This window comes from Anopheles gambiae, unplaced genomic scaffold, assembly GCF_943734735.2.
Source record: "Anopheles gambiae unplaced genomic scaffold, idAnoGambNW_F1_1 scaffold_22, whole genome shotgun sequence".
NCBI classification, from domain to species: Eukaryota; Metazoa; Arthropoda; class Insecta; order Diptera; family Culicidae; genus Anopheles; species Anopheles gambiae.
In genome coordinates, this window is record NW_026902718.1 from 157,542 (window position 1) to 175,249 (window position 17,708).

Consider the following 17,708-nt stretch of genomic DNA (forward strand, 5'->3'; position numbering starts at 1 on the left):
GGCTTCATTTGGATGAAACATGGCCACAACAACGATAATAGATGGCAAAAAAACTCAACATCAAATTTCAAGGCCATTCAAATAGTGCAAGATGGCTTTATTTGGATGAAACATGGCCGTAACAACGATAATAGATGGCAACAAAACTCAACATCAAATTTAAAGGCCATTCAAATAGTGCAAGATGGCTTCATTTGGATGAAACATGGACAAAACAACGATAATAGATGGCAACAAAACTCAACATCAAATTTCAAGGCTATTCAAATAGTGCAAGATGGCTTCATTTGGATGATACATGGCTGTAACAACGATAATAGATGGTAACAAAATTCAACATCAAATTTAAAGGCCATTCAAATAGTGCAAGATGGCTTCATTTGGATGAAACATGGCCGTAATAACGATAATAGATGGCAACAAAACTCAACATCAAATTTCAAGGCCATTCAAATAGTGCAATATGCCTTCATTTGGATGAAACATGGCCACAACAACGATAATAGATGGCAACAAAATTCAACATCAAATTTCAAGGCCATTGAAATAGTGCAAGATGGCTTCATTTGGATGAAACATGGCCGTAACAACGATAATAGATGGCAACAAAATTCAACATCAAATTTCAAGGCCATTGAAATAGTGCAAGATGGCTTTATTTGGATGAAACATGGCCGTAACAACGATAATAGATGGCAACAAAACTCAACATCAAATTTCAAGGACATTCAAATAGTGCAAGATGGCTTCATTTGGATGAAACATGGCCGTAACAACGATAATAGATGGCAACAAAATTCAACATCAAATTTCAAGGCCATTCAAATAGTGCAAGATGGCTTCATTTGGATGAAACATGGCCACAACAACGATAATAGATGGCAAAAAAACACAACATCAAATTTCAAGGCCATTCAAATAGTGCAAGATGGCTTCATTTGGATGAAACATGGCCGAAACAACGATAATAGATGGCAACAAAATTCAACATCAAATTTCAAGGCCATTCAAATAGTGCAGGATGGCTTCATTTGGATGAAACGTGGCCGTAACAACGATAATAGATGGCAAAAAAACTCAACATCAAATTTCAAGGCCATTCAAATAGTGCAAGATGGCTTCATTTGGATGAAACATGGCCATAACAACGATAATAGATGGCAACAAAACTCAACATCAAATTTCAAGGCCATTCAAATAGTGCAAGATGGCTTCATTTGGATGAAACATGGCCGTAACAACGATAATAGATGGCAACAAAACTCAACATCAAATTGAAAGGCCATTCAAATAGTGCAAGATGGCTTCATTTCGATGAAACATGGCCGTAACAACGATAATAGATGGCAACAAAACTCAACATCAAATTTAAAGGCCATTGAAATAGTGCAAGATGGCTTCATTTGGATGAAACATGGCCACAACAACGATAATAGATAGCAAAAAAACTCAACATCAAATTTCAAGGCCATTCAAATAGTGCAAGATGGCTTCATTTGGATGAAACATGGCCGTAACAACGATAATAGATGGCAAAAAAACTCAACATCAAATTTCAAGGCCATTAAAATAGTGCAAGATGGCTTCATTTGGATGAAACATGGCCGAAACAACGATAATAGATGGCAAAAAAACTCAACATCAAATTTCAAGGCCATTCAAATAGTGCAAGATGGCTTTATTTGGATGAAATATGGCCACAACAACGATAATAGATGGTAACAAAGTTCAACATCAAATTTCAAGGCCATTCAAATAGTGCAAGATGGCTTCATTTGGATGAAACATGGCCGTAACAACGATAATAGATGGCAACAAAATTCAACATCAAATTTCAAGGCCATTCAAATAGTGCAAGATGGCTTCATTTGGATGAAACATGGCCACAGCAACGATAATAGATAGCAAAAAAACTCAACATCAAATTTCAAGGCCATTCAAATAGTGCAAGATGGCTTCATTTGGATGAAACATGGCCATAACAACGATAATAGATGGCAAAAAAACTCAACATCAAATTTCAAGGCCATTCAAATAGTGCAAGATGGCTTCATTTGGATGAAACATGGCCACAACAACGATAATAGATGGCAAAAAAACTCAACATCAAATTTCAAGGCCATTCAAATAGTGCAAGATGGCTTCATTTGGATGAAACATGGCCACAACAACGATAATAGATGGAAACAAAACTCAACATCAAATTGAAAGGCCATTCAAATAGTGCAAGATGGCTTTATTTGGATGAAACATGGCCGTAACAACGATAATAGATGGCAACAAAATTCAACATCAAATTTCAAGGCCATTCAAATAGTGCAAGATGGCTTCATTTGGATGAAACATAGCCGTAACAACGATAATAGATGGTAACAAAATTCAACATCGAATTTCAAGGCCATTCAAATAGTGCAAGATGGCTTTATTTGGATGAAACATGGCCGTAACAACGATAATAGATGGCAAAAAAAACTCAACATCAAATTTCAAGGCCATTAAAATAGTGCAAGATGGCTTCATTTGGATGAAACATGGCCATAACAACGATAATAGATGGCAACAAAACTCAACATCAAATTTCAAGGCCATTCAAATAGTGCAAAATGGCTTTATTTGGATGAAACATGGCCGTAACAACGATAATAGATGGCAACAAAATTCAACATCAAATTTCAAGGCCATTGAAATAGTGCAAGATTGCTTCATTTGGATGAAACATGGCCATAACAACGATAATAGATGGCAACAAAACTCAACATCAAATTTCAAGGCCATTCAAATTGTGCAAGATGGCTTCATTTGGATAAAACATGGCCGTAACAACGATAATAGATGGCAACAAAACTCAACATCAAATTTAAAGTCTATTCAAATAGTGCAATATTTCTTCATTTGGATGAAACATGGCCGTAACAACGATAATAGATGGCAAAAAAACTCAACATCAAATTTCAAGGCCATTCAAATAGTACAAGATGGCTTCATTTGGATGAAACATGGCCGTAACAACGATAATAGATGGCAACAAAATTCAACATCAAATTTCAAGGCCATTCAAATAGTGCAAGATGGCTTCATTTGGATGAAACATGGCTGTAACAACGATAATAGATGGCAACAAAATTCAACATCAAATTTCAAGGCCATTCAAATAGTGCAAGATGGCTTCATTTGGATGAAACATGGCCGTAACAACGATAATTGATGGCAACAAAATTCAACATCAAATTTCAAGGCCATTCAAATTGTGCAAGATGGCTTTATTTGGATAAAACATGGCCGTAACAACGATAATAGATGGCAACAAAATTCAACATCAAATTTCAAGGCCATTCAAATAGTACAAGATGGCTTCATTTGAATGAAACATGGCCGTAACAACGATAATAGATGGCAACAAAATTCAACACCAAATTTCAAGGCCATTCAAATAGTGCAAGATGGCTTTATTTGGATGAAACATGGCCGTAACAACGATAATAGATAGCAACAAGATTTAACATCAAGTTTCAAGGCCATTCAAATAGTACAAGATGGCTTCATTTGGATGAAACATGGCCGTAACAACGATAATAGATGGCAACAAAACTCAACATCAAATTTCAAGGCCATTGAAATAGTGCAAGATGGCTTCATTTGGATGAAACATGGCCGTAACAACGATAATAGATGGCAACAAGATTTAACATCAAATGTCAAGCCCATTCAAATAGTGCAAGATGGCTTCATTTGGATGAAACATGGCCGTAACAACGATAATAGATGGCAACAAAATTCAACACCAAATTTCAAGGCCATTCAAATAGTGCAAGATGGCTTTATTTGGATGAAACATGGCCGTAACAACGATAATAGATGGCAAAAAAAACTCAACATCAAATTTCAAGGCCATTCAAATAGTGCAAGATGGCTTCATTTGGATGAAACATGGCCGTAACAACGATAATTGATGGCAACAAAATTCAACATCAAATTTCAAGGCCATTCAAATAGTACAAGATGGCTTCATTTGGATGAAACATGGCCGTAACAACGATAATAGATGGCAACAAAATTCAACACCAAATTTCAAGGCCATTCAAATAGTGCAAGATGGCTTTATTTGGATGAAACATGGCCGTAACAACGATAATAGATAGCAACAAGATTTAACATCAAGTTTCAAGGCCATTCAAATAGTACAAGATGGCTTCATTTGGATGAAACATGGCCGTAACAACGATAATAGATGGCAACAAAACTCAACATCAAATTTCAAGGCCATCGAAATAGTGCAAGATGGCTTCATTTGGATGAAACATGGCCGTAACAACGATAATAGATGGCAACAAGATTTAACATCAAATTTTAAGCCCATTCAAATAGTGCAAGATGGCTTCATTTGGATGAAACATGGCCGTAACAACGATAATAGATGGCAACAAGATTCAACATCAAATTTCAAGGCCATTCAAATGGTACAAGATGGCTTCAATTGGATGAAACATGGCCGTAACAACGATAATAGATGGCAACAAAATTCAACATCAAATTTCAAGGCCATTCAAATAGTGCAAGATTGCTTTATTTGGATGAAACATGGCCGTAACAACGATAATAGATGGCAACAAAACTCAACATCAAATTTCAAGGCCATTGAATTAGTTCAAGATGCCTTTATTTGGATGAAACATGGCCGTAACAACGATAATAGATGGCAACAAGATTCAACATCAAATTTCAAGGCCATTGAATTAGTTCAAGATGCCTTTATTTGGATGAAACATGGCCGTAGCAACGATAATAGATGGCAACAAAATTCAACATCAAATTTCAAGGCCATTGAATTAGTTCAAGATGGCTTTATTTGGATGAAACATGGCCGTAACAACGATAATAGATTTCAACAACATTTAACATCAAATTTCAATGCCATTGAATTTGTTAAAAATGCCTCCATTTGGTTGAAACATGGCCGTAACAACGATAATAGATGGCAACAAAATTCAACAATAAATTTCAAGGCCATTGAATTAGTTCAAGATGCCATTATTTGGATGAAACATAGCCGTAACAACGATAATTGATGGCAATAAAATTCAACATCAAATTTCAAGGCCATTCAAATAGTGCAAGATGGCTTCATTTGGATGAAACATGGCCGTAACAACGATAATAGATGGCAACAAAAATCAACATCAAATTTCAAGGCCATTCAAATAGTGCAAGATGGCTTCATTTGGATGAAACATGGCCGTAACAACGATAATAGATGGCAACAAAACTCAACATCAAATATTAAGGCCATTGAATTAGTTCAAATGCCTTTATTTGGATGAAACATGGCCGTAACAACGATAATAGATGGCAACAAAATTCAACCTCAAATTTCAAGGCCATTCAAATAGTGCAAGATTGCTTTATTTGGATGAAACATGGCCGTAACAACGATAATAGATGGCAACAAAACTCAACATCAAATTTCAAGGCCATTCAAATAGTACAAGATGGCTTCATTTGGATGAAACATGGCCGTAACAACGATAATAGATGGCAACAAAATTCAACATCAAATTTCAAGGCCATTGAATTAGTTCAAGATGCCTTTATTTGGATGAAACATGGCCGTAGCAACGATAATAGATGGCAACAAAATTCAACATCAAATTTCAAGGCCATTGAATTAGTTCAAGATGGCTTTATTTGGATGAAACATGGCCGTAACAACGATAATAGATGGCAACAAAATTCAACATCAAATTTCAAGGCCATTCAAATGGTACAAGATGGCTTCATTTGGATGAAACATGGCCGTAACAACGATAATAGATGGCAACAAAATTCAACACCAAATTTCAAGGCCATTCAAATAGTGCAAAATTGCTTTATTTGGATGAAACATGGCCGTAACAACGATAATAGATGGCAAAAAAATTCAACATCAAATTTTAAGTCCATTCAAAAAGTGCAATATGCCTTCATTTGGATGAAACATGGCCGTAACAACGATAATAGATGGCAATAAAATTCAACATAAAATTTCAAGGCCATTCAAATAGTGCAATATGGCTTCATTTGGATGAAACATGGCCGTAACAACGATAATAGATGGCAACAAAATTCAACATCAAATTTCAAGGCCATTCAAATAGTGCAAGATGGCTTCATTTGGATGAAACATGGCCGTAACAACGATAATAGATGGCAAAAAAACTCAACATCAAATTTCAAGGCCATTCAAATAGTGCAAGATGGCTTCATTTGGATGAAACATGGCCGTAACAACGATAATAGATGGCAACAAAATTCAACATCAAATTAAATGGCCATTCAAATAGTGCAAGATGGCTTCATTTGGATGAAACATGGCCGTAACAACGATAATAGATGGCAACAAAATTCAACATCAAATTTCAAGGCCATTCAAATAGTGCAAGATGGCTTCATTTGGATGAAACATGGCCATAACAACGATAATAGATGGCAACAAAATTCAACATCAAATTTCAAGGCCATTCAAATAGTGCAAAATGGCTTCATTTGGATGAAACATGGCCGTAACAACGATAATAGATGGCAAAAAAACTCAACATCAAATTTCAAGGCCAATGAATTAGTGCAAGATGCCTTTATTTGGATGTAACATGGCCGTAACAACGATAATTTTTTTTTCTTTGGCACAACAACCACTGTCGGTCAAGGGCCTGCCAAGTACCCACTAGTGAAGTGAGCTTGGCTTTCAGTGACTTATTGTTACCATAACAGGATAGTCAGTCCTACGTATGGGAGCACGGTCTATTTAGGGCTTGAACCCATGACGGGCATGTTGTTAAGTACGTTAACAACGATAATAGATGGCAACAAAATTCAACATCAAATTTCAAGGCCATTCAAATAGTGCAAGATGGCTTCATTTGGATGAAACATGGCCGTAACAACGATAATAGATGGCAAAAAAACTCAACATCAAATTTCAAGGCCATTCAAATAGTGCAATATGGCTTCATTTGGATGAAAAATGGTCGTAACAACGATAATAGATGGCAACAAAATTCAACATCAAATTTCAAGGCCATTCAAATAGTGCAAGATGGCTTCATTTGGATGAAACATGGCCATAACAACGATAATAGATGGCAACAAAATTCAACATCAAATTTCAAGGCCATTCAAATAGTGCAAGATGGCTTCATTTGGATGAAACATGGCCGTAACAACGATAATAGATGGCAAAAAAACTCAACATCAAATTTCAAGCACATTGAAGTATTGCAAGATGGCTTCATTTGGATGAAACATGGCCGTAACAACGATAATAGATGGCAACAAACTCAACATCAAATTTCAAGGTCATTGAAATAGTGCAAAATGGCTTCATTTGGATGAAACATGGCCGTAACAACGCTAATAGATGGCAACAAATTTCAACATCAAATTTCAAGGCCATTCAAATAGTGCAAGATGGCTTCATTTGGATGAAACATGGCCGTAACAACGATAATAGATGGCAAAAAAACTCAACATCAAATTTCAAGGCCATTCAAATAGTGCAAAATGGCTTCATTTGGATGAAACATGGCCGTAACAACGATAATAGATGGCAAAAAAACTCAACATCAAATTTCAAGGCCAATGAATTAGTGCAAGATGCCTTTATTTGGATGTAACATGGCCGTAACAACGATTATTTTTTTTTTCTTTGGCACAACAACCACTGTCGGTCAAGGGCCTGCCAAGTACCCACTAGTGAAGTGAGCTTGGCTTTCAGTGACTTATTGTTACCATAACAGGATAGTCAGTCCTACGTATGGGAGCACGGTCTATTTAGGGCTTGAACCCATGACGGGCATGTTGTTAAGTACGTTAACAACGATAATAGATGGCAACAAAATTCAACATCAAATTTCAAGGCCATTCAAATAGTGCAAGATGGCTTCATTTGGATGAAACATGGCCGTAACAACGATAATAGATGGCAAAAAAACTCAACATCAAATTTCAAGGCCATTCAAATAGTGCAATATGGCTTCATTTGGATGAAAAATGGTCGTAACAACGATAATAGATGGCAACAAAATTCAACATCAAATTTCAAGGCCATTCAAATAGTGCAAGATGGCTTCATTTGGATGAAACATGGCCATAACAACGATAATAGATGGCAACAAAATTCAACATCAAATTTCAAGGCCATTCAAATAGTGCAAGATGGCTTCATTTGGATGAAACATGGCCGTAACAACGATAATAGATGGCAACAAACTCAACATCAAATTTCAAGGTCATTGAAATAGTGCAAAATGGCTTCATTTGGATAAAACATGGCCGTAACAACGATAATAGATGGCAACAAAATTCAACATCAAATTTCAAGGCCATTCAAATAGTGCAAGATGCCTTTATTTGGATGAAACATGGCCGTAACAACGATAATAGATGGCAACAAAATTCAACATCAAATTTCAAGGCCAATGAATTAGTGCAAGATGCCTTTATTTGGATGTAACATGGCCGTAACAACGATAATTTTTTTTTCTTTGGCACAACAACCACTGTCGGTCAAGGGCCTGCCAAGTTCCCACTAGTGAAGTGAGCTTGGCTTTCAGTGACTTATTGTTACCATAGCAGGATAGTCAGTCCTACGTATGGGAGCACGGTCTATTCGGGGCTTGAACCCATGACGGGCATGTTGTTAAGTACGTTCACAACGATAATAGATGGCAACAAAATTCAACATCAAATTTCAAGGCCGTTGAATTAGTGCAAGATGCCTTTATTTTTATGAAACATGGCCGTAACAACGATAATAGATGGCAACAAAATTCAACATCAAATTTCAAGGCCATTCAAATAGTGCAAGATGGTTTCATTTGGATGAAACATGGCCGTAACAACGATAATAGATGGCAACAAAATTCAACATCAAATTTCAAGGCCTTTCAAATAGTGCAAGATGGCTTCATTTGGATGAAACATGGCCGTAACAACGATAATAGATGGCAACAATCTCAACATCAAATTTCAATGCCATTCAAATAGTGCAAAATGGCTTCATTTGGATAAAACATGGCCGTAACAACGATAATAGATGGGAACAAAATTCAACATCAAATTTCAAGGCCATTCAAATAGTGCAAGATGGCTTCATTTGGATGAAACATAGCCGTAACAACGATAATAGATGGCAACAAAATTCAACATCAAATTTCAAGGCCAATGAATTAGTGCGAGATGCCTTTATTTGGATGTAACATGGCCGTAACAACGATAATTTTTTTTTCTTTGGCACAACAACCACTGTCGGTCAAGGGCCTGCCAAGTACCCACTAGTGAAGTGAGCTTGGCTTGCAATGACTTATTGTTACCATAGCAGGATAGTCAGTCCTACGTATGGGAGCACGGTCTATTCGGGGCTTGAACCCATGCCGGGCATGTTGTTAAGTACGTTAACAACGATAATAGATGGCAACAAAATTCAACATCAAATTTCAAGGCCATTCAAATAGTGCAAGATGGCTTCATTTGGATGCAACATGGCCGTAACAACGATAATAGATGGCAACAAACTCAACATCAAATATCAAGGCCATTGAAATAGTGCAAAATGGCTTCATTTGGATGTAACATGGCCGTAACAACGATAATAGATGGCAACAAAATTCAACAACAAATTTCAAGGCCATTGATAGTGCAAGATGCCTTTTTTTGGATGTAACATGGCCGTAACAACGATAATAGATGGCAACAAAATTCAACATCAAATTTCAAGGCCAATGAATTAGTGCAAGATGCCTTTATTTGGATGTAACATGGCCGTAACAACGATAATTTTTTTTTCTTTGGCACAACAACCACTGTCGGTCAAGGGCCTGCCAAGTTCCCACTAGTGAAGTGAGCTTGGCTTTCAGTGACTTATTGTTACCATAGCAGGATAGTCAGTCCTACGTATGGGAGCACGGTCTATTCGGGGCTTGAACCCATGACGGGCATGTTGTTAAGTACGTTAACAACGATAATAGATGGCAACAAAATTCAACATCAAATTTCAAGGCCATTCAAATAGTGCAAAATGGCTTCATTTGGATGAAACATGGCCGTAACAACGATAATAGATGGCAACAAACTCAACATCAAATATCAAGGCCATTGAAATAGTGCAAAATGGCTTCATTTGGATGAAACATGGCCGTAACAACGATAATAGATGGCAACAAAATTCAACATCAAATTTCAAGGCCATTGATAGTGCAAGATGCCTTTATTTGGATGTAACATGGCCGTAACAACGATAATAGATGGCAACAAAATTCAACATCAAATTTCAAGGCCAATGAATTAGTGCAAGATGCCTTTATTTGGATGTAACATGGCCGTAACAACGATAATTTTTTTTTCTTTATCACAACAACCACTGTCGGTCAAGGGCCTGCCAAGTTCCCACTAGTGAAGTGAGCTTGGCTTTCAGTGACTTATTGTTACCATAGCAGGATAGTCAGTCCTACGTATGGGAGCACGGTCTATTCGGGGCTTGAACCCATGACGGGCATGTTGTTAAGTACGTTAACAACGATAATAGATGGCAACAAAATTCAACATCAAATTTCAAGGCCATTCAAATAGTGCAAGATGGCTTCATTTGGATGAAACATGGCCGTAACAACGATAATAGATGCCAACAAACTCAACATCAAATATCAAGGCCATTGAAATAGTGCAAAATGGCTTCGTTTGGATGTAACATGGCCGTAACAATGATAATAGATGGCAACAAAATTCAACATCAAATTTCAAGGCCATTGATAGTGCAAGATGCCTTCATTTGGATGAAACATGGCCGTAACAACGATAATAGATGGCAACAATCTCAACATCAAATTTCAAGGCCAATGAATTAGTGCAAGATGCCTTTATTTGGATGTAACATGGCCGTAACAACGATAATTTTTTTTTTCTTTGGCACAACAACCACTGTCGGTCAAGGGCCTGCCAAGTTCCCACTAGTGAAGTGAGCTTGGCTTTCAGTGACTTATTGTTACCATAGCAGGATAGTCAGTCCTACGTATGGGAGCACGGTCTATTCGGGGCTTGAACCCATGACGGGCATGTTGTTAAGTACGTTAACAACGATAATAGATGGCAACAAAATTCAACATCAAATTTCAAGGCCATTCAAATAGTGCAAGATGGCTTCATTTGGATGAAACATGGCCGTAACAACGATAATAGATGGCAACAAAATTCAACATAAAATTTCAAGGCCAATGAATTAGTGCAAGATGCCTTTTTTTGGATGAAACATGGCCGTAACAACGATAATAGATGGCAACAAATTTCAACATCAAATTTCAAGGCCATTCAAATAGTGCAAGATGGCTTCATTTGGATGAAACATGGCCGTAACAACGATAATAGATGGCAACAAAATTCAACATCAAATTTCAAGGCCATTCAAATAGTGCAAGATGGCTTCATTTGGATGCAACATGGCCGTAACAACGATATTAGATGGCAACAAACTCAACATCAAATATCAAGGCCATTGAAATAGTGCAAAATGGCTTCATTTGGATGTAACATGGCCGTAACAATGATAATAGATGGCAACAAAATTCAACATCAAATTTCAAGGCCATTGATAGTGCAAGATGCCTTTATTTGGATGTAACATGGCCGTAACAACGATAATAGATGGAAACAAAATTCAACATCAAATTTCAAGGCCAATGAATTAGTGCAAGATGCCTTTATTTGGATGAAACATGGCCGTAACAACGATAATTTTTTTTTCTTTGGCACAACAACCACTGTCGGTCAAGGGCCTGCCAAGTTCCCACTAGTGAAGTGAGCTTGGCTTTCAGTGACTTATTGTTACCATAGCAGGATAGTCAGTCCTACGTATGGTAGCACGGTCTATTAGGGGCTTGAACCCATGACGTGCATGTTGTTAAGTACGTTAACAACGATAATAGATGGCAACAAAATTCAACATCAAATTTCAAGGCCATTCAAATAGTGCAAGATGCCTTTATTTGGATGAAACATGGCCGTAACAACGATAATAGATGGCAACAAAATTCAACATCAAATTTCAAGGCCATTCAAATAGTGCAAGATGCCTTTATTTGGATGAAACATGGCCGTAACAACGATAATAGATGGCAACAAAATTCAACATCAAATTTCAAGGCCATTCAAATAGTGCAAGATGGCTTCATTTGGATGAAACATGGCCGTAACAACGATAATAGATGGCAAAAAAACTCAAAATCAAATTTCAAGGCCATTGAAATAGTGCAAGATGGCTTCATTTGGATGAAACATGGCCGTAACAACGATAATAGATGGCAACAAAATTCAACATAAAATTTCAAGGACAATGAATTAGTGCAAGATGCCTTTTTTGGATGAAACATGGCCGTAACAACGATAATAGATGGCAACAAAAATCAACATCAAATTTCAAGGCCAATGAATTAGTGCAAGATGCCTTTATTTGGATGTAACATGGCCATAACAACGATAATTTCTTTTTTCTTTGGCACAACAACCACTGTCGGTCAAGGGTCTGCCAAGTACCCACTAGTGAAGTGAGCTTGGCTTTCAGTGACTTATTGTTACCATAGCAGGATAGTCAGTCCTACGTATGGGAGCACGGTCTATTCGGGGCTTGAACCCATGACGGGCATGTTGTTAAGTACGTTAACAACGATAATAGATGGCAACAAAATTCAACATCAAATTTCAAGGCCATTCAAATAGTGCAAGATGGCTTCATTTGGATGAAACATGGCCGTAACAACGATAATAGATGGCAACAAATTTCAACATCAAATTTCAAGGCCATTCAAATAGTGCAAGATGGCTTCATTTGGATGAAACATGGCCGTAACAATGATAACAGATGGCAACAAAATTCAACATCAAATTTCAAGGCCATTCAAATAGTGCAAGATGGCTTCATTTGGATGAAACATGGCCGTAACAACGATAATAGATGGCAACAAAATTCAACATAAAATTTCAAGGCCAATGAATTAGTGCAAGATGCCTTTTTTTGGATGAAACATGGCCGTAACAACGATAATAGATGGCAACAAAATTCAACATCAAATTTCATGGCCATTGAAATAGTGAAAGATGCCTTTATTTGGATGAAACATGGCCGTAACAACGATAATAGATGGCAAAAAAACTCAACATCAAATTTCAAGGCCATTCAAATAGTGCAAGATGGCTTCATTTGGATGAAACATGGCCGTAACAACGATAATAGATGGCAACAAAATTCAACATCAAATTTCAAGGCCATTCAAATAGTACAAGATGGCTTCATTTGGATGAAACATGGCCGTAACAACGATAATAGATGGCAAAAAAACTCAATATCAAATTTCAAGGCCATTCAAATAGTGCAATATGGCTTCATTTGGATGAAACATGGCCGTAACAACGATAATAGATGGCAACAAAATTCAACATCAAATTTCAAGGCCATTCAAATAGTGCAAGATGGCTTCATTTGGATGAAACATGGCCGTAACAACGATAATAGATGGCAAAAAAACTCAACATCAAATTTCAAGCACATTGAAGTAGTGCAAGATGGCTTCATTTGGATGAAACATGGCCGCAACAACAATAATAGATGGCAAAACAACCCAACATCAAATTTCAAGTCCATTCAAAAAGTGCAATATGGCTTCATTTGGATGAAACATGGCCGTAACAACGATAATAGAAGGCAACAAATTTCAACATCAAATTTCAAGGCCATTCAAATAGTGCAAGATGGCTTCATTTGGATGAAACATTGCCGTAACAACGATAATAGATGGCAAAAAAACTCAACATCAAATTTCAAAGACATTCAAATAGTGCAAAATGGCTTCATTTGGATGAAACATGGCCGTAACAACGATAATAGATGGCAACAAAATTCAACATCAAATTTCAAGGCCAATGAATTAGTGCAAGATGCCTTTATTTGGATGTAACATGGCCGTAACAACGATAATTTTTTTTTCGTTGGCACAACAACCACTGTCGGTCAAGGGCCTGCCAAGTACCCACTAGTGAAGTGAGCTTGGCTTTCAGTGACTTATTGTTACCATAACGGGATAGTCAGTCCTACGTATGGGAGCACGGTCTATTTAGGGCTTAAACCCATGACGGACATGTTGTTAAGTACGTTAACAACGATAATAGATGGCAACAAAATTCAACATAAAATTTCAAGGCCATTCAAATAGTGCAAGATGGCTTCATTTGGATGAAACATGGCCGTAACAACGATAATAGATGGCAAAAAAACTCAACATCAAATTTCAAGGCCATTGAAATAGTGCAATATGGCTTCATTTGGATGAAAAATGGTCGTAACAACGATAATAGATGGCAACAAAATTCAACATCAAATTTCAAGGCCATTCAAATAGTGCAAGATGGCTTCATTTGGATGAAACATGGCCGTAATAATGATAATAGATGGCAACAAAACTCAACATCAAATTTCAAGGCCATTTAAATAGTGCCTGATGGCTTCATTTGGATGAAACATGGCCGTAACAACGATAATAGATGGCAACAAAATTCAACGTCGCATTTGAAGGCCATTGAAATAGTGAAAGATGCCTTCATTTGGATGAAACATGGCCGTAACAACGATAATAGATGGCAACAAAATTCAACATCAAATTTCAAGGCCATTCAAATAGTGCAATATGACTTCATTTGGATGAAACATAGCCGTAACAACGATAATAGATGGCCAAAACACTCAACATCAAATTTCAAGGCCATTCAAATAGTGCAAGATGGCTTCATTTGGATGAAACATGGCCGTAACAACGATAATAGATGGCAAAAAAACTCAACATCAAATTTCAAGTCCATTCAAATAGTGCAATATGGCTTCATTTGGATGAAACATGGCCGTAACAACGATAATAGATGGCAACAAAATTCAACATCAAATTTCAAGGCCATTCAAATAGTGCAAGATGGCTTCATTTGGATGAAACATGGCCGTAACAACGATAATAGATGGCAACAAACTCAACATCAAATTTCAAGGTCATTGAAATAGTGCAAAATGGCTTCATTTGGATGCAACATGGCCGTAACAACGATAATAGATGGCAACAAAATTCAACATCAAATTTCAAGGCCATTCAAATAGTGCAAGATGGCTTCATTTGGATGAAACATAGCCGTAACAACGATAATAGATGGCAACAAAACTCAACATCAAATTTCAAGGACATTCAAATAATGCAAGATGGCTTGATTTGGATGAAACATGGCCGTAACAACGATAATAGATGGCCAAAAAACTCAACATCAAATTTCAAGGACATTCAAATAGTGCAATATGGCTTCATTTGGATGAAACATGGCCGTAACAACGATAATAGATGGCAACAAAATTCAACATCAAATTTCAAGGCCATTCAAATAGTGCAAGATGGCTTCATTTGGATAAAACATGGCTGTAGCAATGATAACAGATGGCAACAAAATTCAACATCAAATTTCAAGGCCATTCAAATAGTGCAAGATGCCTTTATTTGGATGAAACATGGCCGTAACAACGATAATAGATGGTAAAAAAACTCAACATCAAATTTCAAGGCCATTCAAATAGTGCAAGATGGCTTCATTTGGATGAAACATGGCCGTAACAACGATAATCGATGGCAACAAAATTCAACATCAAATTTCAAGGCCTTTCAAATAGTGCAAGATGACTTCATTTGGATGAAACATGGCCGTAACAACGATAATAGATGGCAACAATCTCAACATCAAATTTCAAGGCCATTCAAATAGTGCAAGATGCCTTTATTTGGATGAAACATGGCCGTAACAACGATAATAGATGGCAAAAAAACTCAACATCAAATTTCAAGGCCATTCAAATAGTGCCTGATGGCTTCATTTGGATGAAACATGGCCGTAACAACGATAATAGATGGCAACAAAATTCAACGTCGCATTTGAAGGCCATTGAAATAGTGAAAGATGCCTTCATTTGGATGAAACATGGCCGTAACAACGATAATAGATGGCAACAAAATTCAACATAAAATTTCAAGGCCATTCAAATAATGCAAGATGGCTTCATTTGGATGAAACATAGCCGTAATAACGATAATAGATGGCCAAAAAACTCAACATCAAATTTCAAGGCCATTCAAATAGTGCAAGATGGCTTCATTTGGATGCAACATGGCCGTAACAACGATAATAGATGGCAACAAAATTCAACATCAAATTTCAAGGCCAATGAATTAGTGCAAGATGCCTTTATTTGGATGTAACATGGCCGTAACAACGATAATTTTTTTTTCTTTGGCACAACAACCACTGTCGGTCAAGGGCCTGCCAAGCTCCCACTAGTGAAGTGAGCTTGGCTTTCAGTGACTTATTGTTACCATAGCAGGATAGTCAGTCCTACGTATGGGAGCACGGTCTATTCGGGGCTTGAACCCATGACGGGCATGTTGTTAAGTACGTTCACAACGATAATAGATGGCAACAAAATTCAACATCAAATTTCAAGGCCATTGAATTAGTGCAAGATGCCTTTATTTGGATGAAACATGACCGTAACAACGATAATAGATGGCAACAAAATTCAACATCGAATTTCAAGGCCATTCAAATAGTGCAAGATGGTTTCATTTGGATGAAACATGGCCGTAACAACGATAATAGATGGCAACAAAACTCAACATCAAATTTCAAGGCCTTTCAAATAGTGCAAGATGGCTTCATTTGGATGAAACATGGCCGTAACAACGATAATAGATGGCAACAATCTCAACATCAAATTTCAATGCCATTCAAATAGTGCAAAATGGCTTCATTTGGATGAAACATGGCCGTAACAACGATAATAGATGGCAACAAAATTCAACATCAAATTTCAAGGCCAATGAATTAGTGCAAGATGCCTTTATTTGGATGTAACATGGCCGTAACAACGATAATTTTTTTTTCTTTGGCACAACAACCACTGTCGGTCAAGGGCCTGCCAAGTACCCACTAGTGAAGTGAGCTTGGCTTTCAGTGACTTATTGTTACCATAGCAGGATAGTCAGTCCTACGTATGGGAGCACGGTCTATTCGGGGCTTGAACCCATGACGGGCATGTTGTTAAGTACGTTCACAACGATAATAGATGACAACAAAATTCAACATCAAATTTCAAGGCCATTCAAATAGTGCAAGATGGCTTCATTTGGATGAAACATAGCCGTAACAACGATAATAGATGGCAACAAAACTCAACATCAAATTTCAAGGACATTCAAATAGTGCAAGATGGCTTGATTTGGATGAAACATGGCCGTAACAACGATAATAGATGGCCAAAAAACTCAACATCAAATTTCAAGGACATTCAAATAGTGCAATATGGCTTCATTTGGATGAAACATGGCCGTAACAACGATAAAAGATGGCAACAAAGTTCAACATCAAATTTCAAGGCCATTCAAATAGTGCAAGATGGCTTCGTTTGGATGAAACATGGCCGTAACAACGATAATAGATGGCAACAAAATTCAACATCAAATTTCAAGGCCATTCAAATAGTGCAAGATGGCTTCATTTGGATGAAACATGGCCGTAACAACGATAATAGATGGCAACAAAATTCAACATCAAATTTCAAGGCCATTCAAATAGTGCAAGATGGCTTCATTTGGATGAAACATGGCCGTAAC